The sequence below is a fragment of the Marmota monax genome, unplaced genomic scaffold (genome assembly GCF_021218885.2).
Source record: "Marmota monax isolate L192 unplaced genomic scaffold, Marmota_monax_Labrador192_F-V1.1 WCK01_AAM20220418_F8-fsc00122, whole genome shotgun sequence".
NCBI lineage: Eukaryota > Metazoa > Chordata > Mammalia > Rodentia > Sciuridae > Marmota > Marmota monax.
Window position 1 is genome coordinate 6199577 of NW_026695223.1, and position 16529 is coordinate 6216105.

Below are 16529 nucleotides of genomic sequence, written 5' to 3' on the forward strand. Positions count from 1 at the left end.
TTCTTTATAGCTGAGTAATATTCCATTGCGTATACACGCACACACACACACACAAACAACAAACTCACGTATATATGCATATAAACACTTATCACATTTTCTTTATCCATTCATCTGTTGAAGCACATCTAGGTTGGTTCCATATCTTGGCTATTGTGAATTAAGGTGCTATAAACATTGATGTGGCTGTGTCACTGTAGCAGGCTGATTTTAAGTACTTTGAGTATAAACTGAGGAGTGGGATAACTGGGTTAAATGGTGATTCCATTTTCTAAGGTCTCCATACTGCTTTACAGAATAGTTGCACCAATTTGCAGTCCCACTAGCAGTGTATGAGTGAACCTTTCCCCCCACATTCTTGTCAACATTTATTGTTACTTTTATTCTTGATAATTGTCATACTCACTGGAGTGAGATGGAATCTCAGCGCACTTTTAATTTTCATTTCTCTAACCATTAGAGATGTTGAACAATTTTTATAGGTTTGTTTATGATTCATATTTCTTCTTCTTCATCTTTTTTTTATTGGTTGTTCAAAACATTACATAACTCATGACATATCATCTTTCATACATTTGATTCAAGTGGGTTATGAACCCCAAATACAAGTTGCAGAATCACATCGGTTACACATCCACATTTTTCCATAATGCCATATTAGTGACTGTGGTATTCTGCTACCTTTCCTATCCCCTACTATCCCCCCTCCCATTCCCTCATATTTCTTCTTCTGTGAAGTGCCTGTTCAGTTCCTTTACCTATTTCTTGATTTCGTTATTTGTTTTTTTGGATTTTTTGTTTTTATTTTGGAGTATTAAGTTTTTTTTATGTGTGTTCTTTTTATATCCTGGAGATTAATGCTCTATCTGAGGTGGAAGTGGTAAAGATTTTCTCCCATTATATAGATTCTCTGTTCACGTTCTTTATTTTTTCCTCTGCTGTGAAGAAACTTTATAGTGTGATGTCATCCCATTTATTGGTTCTTTATTTTATTTCTTGTGCTTTAGGAATCTTATTGAGGAAGTCTGTTCCTGTGCCGATACGGTGGAGAGTTGGACCTACTTTTTATTCCAGTATGCACATAGTCTCTGGTCTAACTCCAAGATCCTTGATACACTTTGAGTTGTGTTTTGTGCATGGTGAGAGATAGGGGTTTAATTTTAATCTACTACATATGGATTTCCAGTTTTCCCAGCCCTATTTATTGAAGAGGCTATCTTTTCTCCAATGTATGTTTATGGTGCTTTGTCTAGTATGAGATGACTGTATTTATGTGGGTATATCTCTGTGTCCTTTATTCTGTTCGATTGGTATTCAATTCTATTTTGGTGCTAATACCATGTTGTTTTTGTTACTATTACTCTGTAGAATAGTTTTTAGTTATGCCTCCTGCATTACTTTTCTCTTGGCAACTGATTTTTATTCTTTGTAATCTAGTGTCATTATCTATTGTCAGATTATGAACACATGATCTATCATAAACAATACATGACCAAATGTATCCTGAGGCAAAAATCATTGCAAAATGTAGCTCATATATTAATAAAGTTTCTACTATACGTGATAAATGTGGTGGTAATAATGAATTTATTTGCCTTTATATACATCAATGTTGAACATAGAACATGCTCTAGAGTAGGCAATCAATACATTTATATTTAGTTATATTGATTATTGTTGAATGACTAAACAACCTTCAAATTCTCTCCATACAATAGTTCAGCTCTCTGTCCACTTTCCTACCTAGCAACACGTTTTAAGAGAAAGTTAATTAGCTCCAAGCAAAGAATACTCTTGGAAAGATGCGATGCAGAACAAAGTATTTTCATTTAGAGAAGGATTTGGGCTGTTAAAGGAAGGTAAAGTTGATAGCAGGACTGCAAATGTCTGCTGAATCCAATTCACGTAGTTGCAGACCTTGGTGTAGACACCGGGTTTGCCCTTCAGAGCACAGCCAGAGCCCCAGGACACAACACCCTGGAGTTTGCCACTGCAGACCATGGGGCCACCAGAGTCACCCTGGGGTAGAAGGAGAAACAGTGAGAGCATGGGTTATGTACACATGGGAGAATGTGTTCCTGGATAATCCTCCACATTATAGGGGCTATTCTCAGGGGCCCTGATCCTCCACGAAGCACCTTCTCTCCCCCTGGAAACCCCACCCTCATTCTTCTTTCTATATCCCTATTGTTCTTCCTCCTTTCTTACTGCCTGCTCCTATTTCCTAGTGGACCCCTTGGGACAAGAGCATGTGAGGACTAGAGACACAAAAAAATTCCAGAGTTTTCCCTGTTCTAGCCTCACACAACGAAGGGCATGTGTCACAGGAACTGCAGGACACTGGGAACGCTGCCATCCCAGCAGCTGTGCTCCTCTCACAGGTCACACTGCACAATACCCTTCTCAGGAGAGTGCATAAGTACATCAGATACCTTCTGTGGTCTATCTGTTTACCCTGAACACTAACCTTACTTATCACAAACAGAAAATGTGTAACCTATCTCAAAGCTTTCTTCATACATCATGATCGATTAATGGTCAGTTTTACAGTTATTTGTGTTGCACAGAAGGAGAAATATGGTGGAGAAGAGAGACCAATCTGGATGGAGGAGGAGTAAAACCTCACCTGGCAAGAGACCTTTCCATCCTCCAGGAAGCCTAGGCAGAACACATTGTTAGTGATCCTGCCTGGGTAGGCATCGTGGCAAGCAGTGACAGAGAGCACGGGGTGTCCAGAAACTGCAGAAGGGAAGGTCATTGGCCTGCTGTGCAAAGAGGAAATGGGAGAAAATTATTACCCACAGCAATCGTGCAAATTTCTTTGACACGTTCTGTCTCCTGCTCTTTCATTCAATTTTGCAATGAGTTCAAATTTGGGTGAGATTTTTATCCAGAAAATTTCCCAACTGAAAAATGAAAGAGCCCTTCTTTCTCTGATATCAGCAATAGTGACCACAGATCTCAAGTGCAGAGATGATTTCTCAAGCAGGTGTATACTTCAGGCAGCACAGAACCGTTTAGCCTATGTTCCTTAACTTCCTGTTTCTGGATCTTTGCACATGGATCACCCTTCAGTTCTATGACCTGACTCTTTATAATAAGCTCATTTTAAAAAAACTTTTGTAAATCCTTCATGGTCTCAGCAAAGGAATCTTCCTCACTTCAGTTAATATGTTCTAACACTGTAATACTGAAAGCTACCCTCTAGCAACCATTCCTTGAATGAAAATATTGATTAACCCTCAATGTGTCTTTTACTTCCACTGTGCTCAAACCTGTTACTTTTATTCCTGGTAACACTTCCAAAGCTCGGGGTGTTTTCCCAGCTGGACACGAGACACTGAGTCCCAGCAGAAAAAGGATCTTGGCAAAGACAGTGGCAAGAGCTGATGGTGGTGGGTGAGTTCATTTTAATCAGCATGATGTCGATATCCAAGTTTACTTCATCATAGTTGGAGTATAGGATGAACTTGGCTGCATCAATGAATTGCTCAGCTTCCTCAATGACATGAGTGTCATGTTCTCCCCAATGCACCTTCATTCATCAGAAGCTAAGGTGGAAAGTTTTCTAAGTTTCCAACTTGAGGTTTTCTCCCTTCCCCCAGGCCCCAATTATTAACATAAGCATAAACTCTATTCTCTTCCAACATGCTGTCACGCAGGTGGTTGTACAGTTAGGTAAGCATTTTGTGCTCCCAAACATGGTGCAGATTAGAGGATTTCCTAAGAAGAATCGGTGCTATTAGAGATTCACAGCATACCACCTTGTGAGAACAGTAAATAGGAATGTGAAGCAAATGACCCTATAAAGCAACTGGAGATGAAAAGAGAGATTGATTGGTACTTACAAGACTATGAATGAAGGTCACTTGTGGATTGTAGAAGTGAGCTGCAGACACCTCCCACTGGGTGTGGTAGACAACATTCAGCAACACCTGGTAGGGCAGGGAATTCTTCTCACAAGTGTAGCCCCCAGTGATCTTGTTATCATTATCATCAGTGGGGAAAGCAACTGACAAGGAAAAGTTGGGAATTCTCTGTTAAATAGATCCACATTAGAATCCCTACTCATCCTTGACAATTTTGCAAATGCCTGAAAAAAAGAGATTACTAAATTCTCTTATCTTGTATAAGCAGGAAAGAGCAATTTTAAATATTTTTGAAAAAATATATTATTCCATACCTTTAACATATACCTGCCTTCTATCACTATTAAGAAACATCCAAATTTTTGAAAAACACTTTAAATTTGATCAATATATTGTGTTCTTACATATGTACCATTAGTTCACACAAATATATGTGCATATATGTACAAACTCAAATAAAACCCCAAACATACAAAGGTTGGAGACTCTCTATACCATAAATGCCTTATGACCAATGCTGAGGATATAAAAAGAAGGTCATTTTAGCACAACACCCTGCTCTGCAGACATGAAATATGTTGAAAGCTTTTCAATAATCCTGCTGGTATGTGCATGTGGTGGCATGTGGTGTTGGTGGTGCAGGGCTGCTGTCCTCAAATGGTAACAGAAAGGAAGTCTTTTGGAACCCCTGGAGAATATTTTGGATTAGCAGAAAATGTCTGTTTCTGCTTTTATTTTTACCAGTTTCTTTCATTGGTTCTAGTAAAAATTTTTGTTTAAATCATTTTCAGTTCATAAGATTTCCCTGTTCAACCTTTATAAACTTATACTAATTATCTTCCCTATATTGTTTTGGGTGCATTTGGCATTGTGAAGTATGGTCTATTGATGTGTCAAGATTTCTTACAGCTTCAAAATTTGATGATTGTATTATATGAGCACTGTTTTTCCCAAATTTTAAAATAATTTATGGGGGAAATCAGGCATTTAAGCAGATGTATTAAATTTATACCTGTCCAATTTGGTTAAATGAATTATTATATTCTAATACTATAAAAATTACTAGTATGGAAATAGAAATTGTCATTTCTCTGTATTTCTAAGATTTAATGACCTGTGAGTTTGTAAGAGAAATATCATTAGTAAAGTCATCACAAAAACAAGCCAATGATTTTTGTCCTTGAAAAACAGTGTTTTTGATATTTAAGACCCTTGGTAAATTGCCCTTTAGTGTTCAGGTGTTCAAAGTGCCTTCAAAGAACACAAAATAATTTCAATTATTAACTCAAATTCTTAGGTCAAAGAAAGAACTTCTTTCATGTAGATGATCTTTTCCTTTTCTCTTATCATACAACTTACCCAGGATTTTAGAACAAATATGTCTCTATGTCTTCTATTTGGAATGACTCCTGGTCACCATGATCTTCCTTACAAAAGTGAGCTGTAGTTTTCTCAAACCTTGTTAGTAGACCCTGTTGTTTTGACATTTTAAGCTTCTTGGCTATAGAGCCCATATTCAATGTTTGTCACTGTTTCCCAGGTATACCATGCAAACTTCCACAGAGGATTGACACCTGCTGACTGATCATTAAAAATACCCCCCAGCGTCTCCCAGGAGAGTAAGGAAGATGAAGGTCTTCATGATTGCTCACTGAATTTGGATTGTAGAATCAAATGAAGATTTTTCATCCACAGGTATTTGTGCCTACAGGATTGTCATTGCCACTATGGCCACAGGTACCAGGAAAATGATTTCACTGGAAACTCAAACATCTAAATTTATATTAGATTCTGTGATCTATGGAAGGTGACTCAGCACAAAATTTAAAATTCAACATTTTCCCATTTTTTTAGAAGTTTATAGGAAAGAAGTCACAGACCCACCTGGCGGGAACTGTTGCTCACAACAGGGAAAAAAAAAAAAAAAAAAAAAAACTGGGAGTGAGGTCATAGGTCATAGGGCAGAGCTAGGGGTTTCTGCATTCCCAGACAAAATCTTAGGTTCTTGGTTGTCTCAAGTGTGAATATTTGTTCTGAGGAAAATCTGGAACCCTGCACACTTGGTGTTTAATTTGACATTGGCTCTTGTATGTATGTGTATATATGTATGTATGTATATATATATATATATATATTTTTTTTTTTTTTTTGGTCTCATGGTAGTTCTGATTTTGTAAATGCAGATTAACTTTGCATTATTAACAACTTTTACTTCTGAGAAATGAAAAATTGTTCTTTTTGAAATTTCATTGATAAAAGGAGATAATATGAATGATCATCTATAGCTTATTATGTATCAGAGATACAGTAGTCCCCCTTGATGGATGGTTTCATTTTTCCGTAGTTTCAGTTACCCAAGTAGGTCCCAAAACTATCAAAAGAAAAGTTCTAGAAATAAGTAATATACAATTTAAAAATAGCTATTAAGGAGTATTATCAGATACATTCTATTTTATTATTAATTATTTTTATTAATCTTTTACTGTGCCTAATTTATAAATTAAACTTCATCATATGTGTATGTGTATAGGGAAAATATTGCATATAGAATTTGGTATTATTTGCAATTTGGGGCATCCAGCAGGACTTGTGATGTACTCTGATGGATAAGCCAGGATTACTATATTCTAAATACTTTGCCTGTGTTATTGCAGTATTCTCACAACAACATAGACCATACCTCCTATCACCCTGATAGAAAATCTAAGGCAACACCATCATAGGGGACTGGCCAAAATCACACAGGAAGCACCTGGAAGAATCGAGTTTCCAACAAGGGAAATCCAGCTTCAGACTCTGTGCTCCTACTCAGGTAATATCAAATTCTTTGTGAATGATGATGCAAGTGGAGGGTGTGGAGTATTTCCCACGTGACAGGCTATGTGGAAGAGGGGTCTGTGCATCGACTCAGTTCTCACAGGCCACACTATAAATGTTGTGTAATAATTTTCATCATTTAAGAATTGGTGGGGAATTCAATTTTTTGAGAATTCAATTTTTTTTCAAAGCTATGCATTTATTAAATGGTTGTTAGAGTCATGCAGCCCTACTTCAAGGTCTATGTCCTTAACTGTGGTAAGGGGCACATATAATAAAGGATAAAGTCTGAATTTTGTCATACTCAGGGCTAACTTGAAGAAGTATATGGAATTAGGGAAAATACAAGAAATTAGTTCTTGGAGCAGGAACTTTCAGAATTCATCAGGAATGACACAAATACCCAGAACGAGTGAATCTCAAGGAGAAGGGAGATTAACTGGATACTTCAGCCAGAATTCACACTTACACAATTAATCTCAAATAGCCTAACACAACATTATTTCAGCAAATTATCACCCCTGCTGTTGTTTCTGGTTTTTAATTTGTTTGATTTTCATTTGAACTTTTTTTTTGCTTTGAAGGCAGTTTAGTCAAAGGCAGAGTTTCTCAATCTTGCTATTAATGACCTTTGGGGCCAGATAATTCTTTCTTTGGGACCAATGTCCTGTTTGTTGTAAGATGTTTATCTGCAACTCTCACCACTAGATGCAAATAGCACTATCTTCTTCCTGCTGTTGTACCAACCAAAAATGTGTACATGTATTGCCGATGTCCCCTGAGAGTCAGAATCATCCTCATTTGAGAAGCTCAGTTCTAAGGGGTGAAAATAGGCAGAAAGCTTTATTCATAGAGAATACCTTGAGCTTTGGACAACATAAGCAGGCACTCAGCACTTAGTAAGTAATGGCAGCTAAGGCAAGTAGCTGCCATTAATTGATCCCAAGGATAAAAAATACTAAGGAGTAAGCAAAGGAATACTGTCTACATAAAGAAGGAGGGATTTTCTCATCCTGTTCAGTTAACTTTCACTGGTGACCTCTCATCCTACAAGATATTGGAAGTTGTCTGATTCTATGCCATCTCCAGAACCTCCCTTGAGCCCCATCAGAGATCTTAGAAATGTGTAGGAAAAAAACTTCTCAGAGCAGAACTTTTGATAATAATTTTCTCTTACACTGCTATGTCCTGGAGTGCTCCCTCTGGTGCTCTAATCTGGATTTTTAGTACTGTGATTCCCTCTAGGAGGGAAAGAGTGAGGTTGCCTGATAGTGGGTATGGATAGAGCAGTTATCTAGGATAATTGCAATTTCCTCCAAGACAAAGGAAAGTGCTTCCTATCTGGCTGGTGCGATGGGTCTTTAGCATCTAAAGCAGCCATGGGCACTGGGGAAAATCATGAGTAATAACACTTTCCAAATATGAGTTATCCCCAAAACATTCTCACAGTGTTTCATATGTAAACCAGTTAGCACAATACCTATCACGTTGTTATATTTTGATGTTTACATGGACTTTTGTTTTTTCAATTCAGTTCTCCACTGTCAAACATCACAGAATGATTCACAGTGTCTCAGAAGCACAGAGTATCTTATAAGTCTAAGCACCTACCCAGTATATAAGGAAAACTTTTTAGGTTTATTTATCCACTTTAAATAAATGACAGATGTACATTCATATATACAGAGACACCTCATGCTGAGCCTGTACTCATCCATATTTTCGAATCTTTAGGATCAACAAATGGCCACCCCCTGCCTTAGCTGCCATTACTCAGCTTTATTGGTTTTTAGACTTTACTTTTTTTCTTCTCAATAACATTGACTTTTGTGTGTCGGCAACTTTTTATCTAATATACATTAAAATTAATACATAATTTTAAAATAAAAATGGTCATCTCCAAATTCTGTAAAGTCACGTTGAAGACTAACAGCGATGAATATACTACATTTTGGGAAACATGGTGATAGCAGAGGGGGTCGGAGAAGCAAGGGTGGGAAAGACCCAAGATCATGGATGGTGGTCACTGGGGTGTTGTCAGAGTCAGTTCCTCAGTGGAAGGGAATGGATGGAGCAGAGTGGGTCAGGATATTCAGTGGCTATAATTAGAATATTCTACTGAAGAGGTCTGGTAAGTAGGGGCTCAGCATGAGGTGTCTCTGAATGTATGAATGTACATCTGTCATTTATTTAAAGTAGATAAATAAACCTGAAGGAGTTTTCCTTACGTACTGTGTAGGTGCTTAGACCATAAGATACCCTGTACTTCCGAGACACTGTGAATCATTCTGTGATGCTTGATAGTGTAAAATTGAATTCAAAGTTCCCAGACTTGATAAATAATGTATACTTTTCTCACTTTATGTAACATTTCTGTTCTCTGTGGCACCAAGGAATTCTCAATTGCAAATGGCATTGATCATGCCACCATTTGGAGGGGTTGCCTCCAAATAAGAGCCATGAGCCACGGGGAATGTTCGTTTCCCTTCTGCCAACAGAGTGCCTTGGTGTCTGTACTTCATTTTCTCATTTCAAACACGTGGTGGCCCAGAGGCCTGTGCCTATATTTAATTAGTCTGTATTGGTCCCTTTCTTTCCCATACATGTGACTTAGTGACCTTGGAAGACTATTTAATATTATGCCTAAATTGGGAGCTGGCTGAGCTCCAGCAAATATAGTGGCATTTGTTTTTATAGGAACATGAGACACCAACCTCTGAAGGCAATATCATTCTCTTTTCATCTAAAGATGCTGTTTCTTCATTTTCCTTAGCTTCCCCAGCCACTTTCCTGGCTAATACATCTCAAGCCACTGAGGTTATGCTGGCTTTTAATCACTCTAGTGAGTAGAGAAAATTTCAATAAAACTCCTTTCATTGAAAACAGATGTCCCAAGATGCTTAAAATATGATGTAAGCAGTCAAAGTAACCAATGTGTGAAAGAAGCAAGGTACAAACTAAATACTTCCTAAATACTCTTGATGCTGACCTGAGGATTTACTTGCCATCAACAACAGAAAGTCGGTGCTGGTGAATAGAATGCTCTTTCTTGAGAAAGGAAACCCTAGAACAGGTCTCAGAACCTACTCAAGAATGCTGTAGGTTTGGGGTGCATTTCTACTCTAGGTACATGTGACTCTCGAAATTGTTTGCAGGGAAACTTTTCTGTAAGGATCAAGTAGCAAATGCTTTAGGCATGCCAGGTGATACAGTCTCTGTTCCAACTATTCTGCCATTGCACGTGAATGCAGTTATAAAGGCTATGGAAATGAATGCATGTGGCTGGGTTTAAAGAAACTTTATTTATTAAAATAGACTGAAGACCAGATTTTTTTTTTTCACAAGCTTGTTTCACAAGTTTGTTGACTGTGCTTAAGAGTGGGGGAAAAGCCAATTAAATGTCTTATATCCAGACTTAAAATTGCATGGTGATTCAGTTTTAATGATCAGAGATGACTTGAAATAAAATTAGTATAAAATAAACATCTTTTTTACTTCAAATAGTTGTTTAGAAATAAAGAATGAGAACAAGATTGAGGACGTAAGAGTGGGGAAATAAGAGAATCGGAGACTAGCATAAGAGAAAGTTTGACAGAAGCAGAGTATGCACATTAAAGTACAAGAAACAATAAAATATTGAGAAAGGACATTTAAATTTGGTGACTAGATTCTGAACTTTATTCCATCACCAGTATTTTTTTTTTCTTCTCTGGAAAATATCCTCATGAATAAAATGGACACCACAGAGAATAATGGGCAAATAAGTCACATTAACACAATATTTGATCCACATTTAACAGTTTTGTTAGGGTGCTCTCATGGTTTGGATCTGGAATGTTCCCTAAAAGCTCATGTGTTGAAAGTATGGTCCTCAGTGCAGCAAGGGTCAGAAGTGTAGCTTTTAGACAATGACTTTCATGAGGATTTTGACCTCATCAGTGGATTAATTCACCTTATGGATTAACCCATAGATAGCTAAATGGGCTCCTGGGAGGTGGGACTTACTTGGAGGAAGTAGGTCACTGAAAGTGAATTTGTGCCAGGAAGTGTTTATCTTCTCCCCAGCACTTCTCTCTTTCTCTCTGTACTTTCTGGCTACCATGAACCCAGCAGCTTTCCTCTGCTACACTCTTCCCTCCATAATGTTTCTACCTGGAGTCAGCCAACCATGTGCTGAATTCTCTGAAATCATGAGCCAAAATAAAGCTTTCCTCCTCAAAGTCGTTCTTGTCAGGGACTTTGGTCATAACATGCAAAGTTGACGAACACAGATGGCAACAAAACGATGTCTGTTAAAACTCTATGTGCTCACTTTAAATCACTCTGTCTCCTGTTTGTGGCCAGATCCAACTCAGTCCCACAAGATTAGACAGCAAAGAGGACCTAACAAAAAATGAATTACATTTTATTGCAGAAGTAGACAGATGTGCATATCAGAAATCCACACTTGTCAAAACAAGAGGTACAAATGCCATCATAAAAGAACTTGAAAACATGCCACTTCTAAACATGTTGAGTTAGGGACTTATGGATAAAAAGAATCCCATTAAATTGGAAGGAAATAAGATTAAGAAGAGAAACAGATGGAGACTGAAGTGAGGTTGAAGGTCAAAATAGAGCATCAGAAGTGGAAAAGATAAAAATAGGGAAAGAACATGTATTATACACTTCATATTCATTTCTTTTTTTTCTTTTTTTATTTTTTTTATTGGTTGTCCAAAACATAACAAAGCTCTTGACATATCATATTTCAAACATTAGATTTCATTTTGATGATTCTAGGGATTAAACCTAAGGTATCTTGTACATTAAGCATGTGCTTCACCACTAAGGTACACCCTCAACTCCATATTAATTTTTTATGACAATTTTCTATTGAAAATATTTATGTCTCCAAAATAATGTTGAACACATAGTAGGAACTTAGGAAACATATTTTTTCATTAATGTCTTATAGATCCATCATTCCAACTCCTTTCAATAGACTCACCTTAATTTTATGGGATGAATTTTCTTATATCAAAATAAATTGATACCCACAGAGAAATATTACTTAGTTAAGAAATATTCTTCTAGTCTGATTTGGAAACTCCTAATTGGGAAGTAGAAAAAGAATATTTATAGGCATTTTGATTTCTGCTCTAGAAAGAATGTGTACACCCAGTGAGACACAAAGTAGTGAGGAAACCATTCACAAATATGGTGGCCTTTGGAGCCCTAAAGTCACTGTCACTCTGCTACTCGACTCCTCTTGAGTGATAGAAATCAGACTAGAAATATTTAGCAAATTTAGTAGAGAACACAGATTCACTGAGAGCAAATCATATCAAACTAATTTCATTTTTTTTTTCTTTCTAGTGAGCTTATCATGATCAGATATTAGCAGAAAATCTGGAACCTCGAAGACCTTTTTTCAGTAAAGGGCTAGGTAATATTTCCATGGTATTTTTGCAATTAAGGGATTGAAAAGTGCTCATTATGTAATACTTTAAAGAAGATGCACATTTGGTTAACACATGTCCTCTTACGTGCTGCCTCAGAGCCCATGTAAGGTGCAGTGACGAATGCTGACAGCTCTAGGAATTGAGAGAATAAATGCCACAGATAACTGAATTGAGGTACACAAAAATCTCCTTCAAAATTAAAACATGGCTGGGTTATAATCCTAGCCCTCCCCAATCATGTGGTCTCTTTTATATAATATCAGACTCAGCATTCACCTGTGAAATAGATTTAATGTCATCCCTAATAAGTGGACTCCAAGGACACTGAGGCCAATGATGTAGCATGAACTGGTCACCATCTTGACACAGAGTCATGTGTTTGTCAGGCTTCTCAGCCTTTGCAATGGTCGCTACAACAAAGTCCTCATTTAACACCATCTCCAGTTCTAATTTTTTTAATGTTAAAATCCATATGTTATCTCAATTCCTTAGACACCGCATGGAGTCTCTTGTTCTCACTGGTCTGTGTAACCAAATTGTCAACCCCTGAGCTCAACATAGTGCCTTCCTCCATTTCCTCTGAGGTTGACAGTTATCTTCCTGGGCTTCCTCCATTTCTCTGATCTAGAATCCCCGCTTTGTGTCCTTCAGCTTGCTTCCAACTGCCTACTCCTGAGGCCTGTGGAGAGTACGTTTCAGCTGCCATGATACACAGACAAATGGACTCTGTCTCTAGGAGTACTAGCTGCTTGGTGAGAGTAGTGAGGTTCTTCTCACTGAGGGATAGTTAAGGAGACCTTGGCCTAGAGAAGAGATTCCCAAGGGGTGTGATAACTAGTGCCAACTATCTGGAGCACTGCTATGCTAGGAAACACAGAATTTCTCCTCAGGTTTCCAGATGACAGGACAGGAACCAAGAAAGAGCGTTTCAGTGTAACAAAACTTTTTAGCAACAAATAGCAACCCGTCTGAGTAGAAGTAAGGACCTCCTCTATCTTGTGGCTATTCTAAGGGAAGATTTTGATGTTCTCTGACAGATTTTTATTTTATCTTGGCCTTTATCAACCAAAGCATTTACTTCTTTTCACACAAACAAGCATATTTTGATACTTGAGATACTACGAAGCAAAATCTCTGTAGCTTTCAGCTGTAAAGATTGAAGGAACATCAGGGTGGCAGCTTGTACTAACACCTTACTTGTAACAAGCTGAGTGAGACAAAGCTCTCAGAGGAAGAGAGGTCTTCCCTAGGCCAGAGGTCTCTAACATGAGGTGCATATGGTCTGAAAGAAAGTGGTGGTTAGAAATGCAGAGGACTTTTGAATATTGGTAGAGCCCAATAGCATGAAGTTTAAAAAAGCTCCTTGGAATGATTTGGATTTAGGTGGTTTGGGGACTGCATTTGGTGAACCATTACTCTAACTCTTTTCCTTGAAAGCTAGACTAACCTTCAAGGATAAGCAAGAGTTTTAGTGAAACAATTTTATTTCCTCCTTTACCTGAGAAATATGATCCCATTCAAATGGGTGGCTGGGGGTCCCATGCCCTGGAACTGAAACCTGGGAGGGTGAAAATTCCCCAGTTGGCCATCTTGGTGTCCTGGACCCATCACTTAGTTGCAGACTTTGGTTTTGACAAAGTCTGCAACTTTACCTTTGAGGAAAGAATGTCTCAAAGTGCTGCTTTACAGACCACAGGGCCACCTGATTCATCCTGAGGGAAGAGAAGAGATTATCAGAAGTATGCCCACCTCCTCAGTAGATGCAGAGGCCAGGGAAAAGATGTTTCAAGTACATCTTCTAGACCACCTTCCTACCCAGGCAGCTCATGCTGCAGTTGATTGGACTGGGTAGGCTTTGGGGCAGGTGCTGTTGGAGAGTACAGGTACTTCAGACACTGCAGGAAACTTGGATCCAGGCTCCCCCCTCCACACACTCTCTGTACACCACATTCTTGAACAAAGTCATGACAATAATTGTTATCTATAGACACTAACACCCACCTGAGCAGTGCCCTTTCTCCAATCTCCTCAAGGGTCAGGATCCCTGAAGGGCAGCAATAAGCCAGTATAGACTGATTACCCTATATACAACATGCTTATAATGAGAAGTGTTTGAGATTTAATTTTATCAAATTTTGAAATAGTCTCATATACGTAATGAGATATCTCAGGGATGAGACTCAAGTGGACACATGCAATTCATTTACATTTTATACACAACTTATATACTTATCCTGAAAGTAATTTTATATGGTATTTTCAGTGTGTCTGCATTTTGGCTATGACCTCTTACATGAGGTCAGGTGTGTAATTTTCCACTGCGGCATATTGGTGTTCAAAAAGTTTTGGAATTTGGAGCAATTCAGATTTTAGAGTTTTGACTTTGGGATGTTCAACCTGTAGAAATAATGGTAACAATATTGACATTTCTTGAACACTTAATTCTCAAAGCTCCTTCCATATATTATCTCCTTTAATGCTTAAACTCAACTCATTACCTAGGAATTATGATTATGATATTCTGATTATCATCCCCCTGTTATAGAGGTGGAAACCAAATTAAGTAATTCCCAATAAATTCCTCCAAAATCGTTGAGTTGTCTAAACCCAGGCATTCTGTCAGAACAACCCTCGAACTCCGCTGTCCCTTAGTTTCACTGCTGCTGTCCTTCTGAACCCTCAGACAGTCATGTTCCCATGTTCCAGTACTCCATGCTGTTTCAAGTGGAGTGGAAACACCACAAATTTTGTTCTTGGTCTCTTACCTACACAGGAGACCATGGAGGCTGGCAATTAAGTCTCTATATCACTCTCTCTTACTTCAAAATTGGAGGGAAAAAAGGCTTACAAGTTCATGATAGAAATGGAAAGTTCATGGCAATTTTCTAAATGCACTCAGAGTGATACAGAAGAAGAGGGAATGGTCCCCAGGACCCCCAGTCTAGTCACCTTTCCTGTGGTCAAGGCCTCTGGGAAACAGACGCAGCATGAGGTTTGGATCTTCATCTGAGGGGCCTCTCATGGCCTTCTTGGTTTAGTAAGTATTTACTTCCAGACACTGAGAGCCCTGTTAAACAGAACTCTGCATCTCTTGAAGAATTAAATATTTCCAATACAAGTGATGAAAAAATTCTTTTTTCAATGTACACATTCTCTTACTTGGATTTCCTGAGCATTTAGAATCTATCCCCCCTCTCACCACAATGCTATCTTCTCCCTGAGCTTTCCTTGAGTGTAGCTTCTACCTGAGCACATCTGCCCAAGCTCCTCCAGGTAACTTGATTGGTCAGAGCTTCCTCTTCCTGTTTCCTGCCAGTGCAAAGCAAATTCACTGGTAGTTCAGTCACACTTGAATGTGGAAGTCACCTTTAACTTCTCCATTCACTTTACTCAAATACCAAGTCTTGGAGATTTTCTTGGTCTCAAAGATCCTGGGCTCATCTGTCAAGTCACCCACCTGTGCCTTAGTTCTGGACCACAGTCTCTCCTGACGGTGGAACAGTGCTATGAGCACCTTCTCGTTTCTGGACACATTCTCCTTCAATCCACCCTCCACACTCAAGCAAGCTTTCTAAAGTAGACACAGGCCATGCATTTGTCTTGCTTAAAATCCTTAGGTGGCTGCACATCCACATCAGCACGGCTGTAAGTCCCAGGGCACAGCACTGAGGCTTATGCTCCTGGACATTGCCTGTGGTTTTATACCACTGCCCACCCCCCACCCCATGTCATGCACCTCACCTGGTCCTCAGTCCTCAGGTCTCTAACCTGCATTCTCCAGTTAGCCTTCCTGAGGTTTCCCATCATTCTTTTCTTTTATTACATTTACTCCCATGCATATTGTGCCTGTAAATATCTACTTAATGCTGCTAGCTCCAAGGGCACAAAAATTTCCTATTTGCTAAATATTATGTCTCAAAACCAACAAGGACCAGGGACAATAATTCCTCAGTGAATGCTTATTGAATGAATGGGCTTATTTTCTTCCCTTTTTGCTGGTGAACTGCTAGTGAACTCTTACTCATCCATTAAAGCTCATTCTAAATTATCATTCTTAGAATGACATTTACCTGTGTCAACCCCTAACTCCACCCCCATGGCTCCCTGATTTGTGAGATGCCGAGCTCTTCTGTTCCTTGTTAAAATGCTGTGTATGTTGCTACTATAGATTTTGACTTTTGTCAATAGTTTTGATTTATTTGTCTACTTCTTCAACTTGAGTATAATCTCCCAGAGCAAATGTTTTCATGTTTAACTCCCCATTCTGAAACACTGTCTTTGACAGATGTTCCTTGCACCACTGAACATTCGAGCCTCATCTACAACCTTCCCATCAAAGGTCATCCAGGCTTTATGCTGGAGACCACATGCCCTCTTAATCATCCAGATGGAAAATGCT

General features: G+C 38.5%; 1 pseudogene; it reads right to left on the reverse strand.

The window, feature by feature from the left end:
- Positions 1–1767: 1767 nt before the first annotated feature.
- Positions 1768–16228, reverse strand: LOC124086075 (cationic trypsin-3-like; annotated as a pseudogene).
- Positions 16229–16529: the final 301 nt, after the last annotated feature.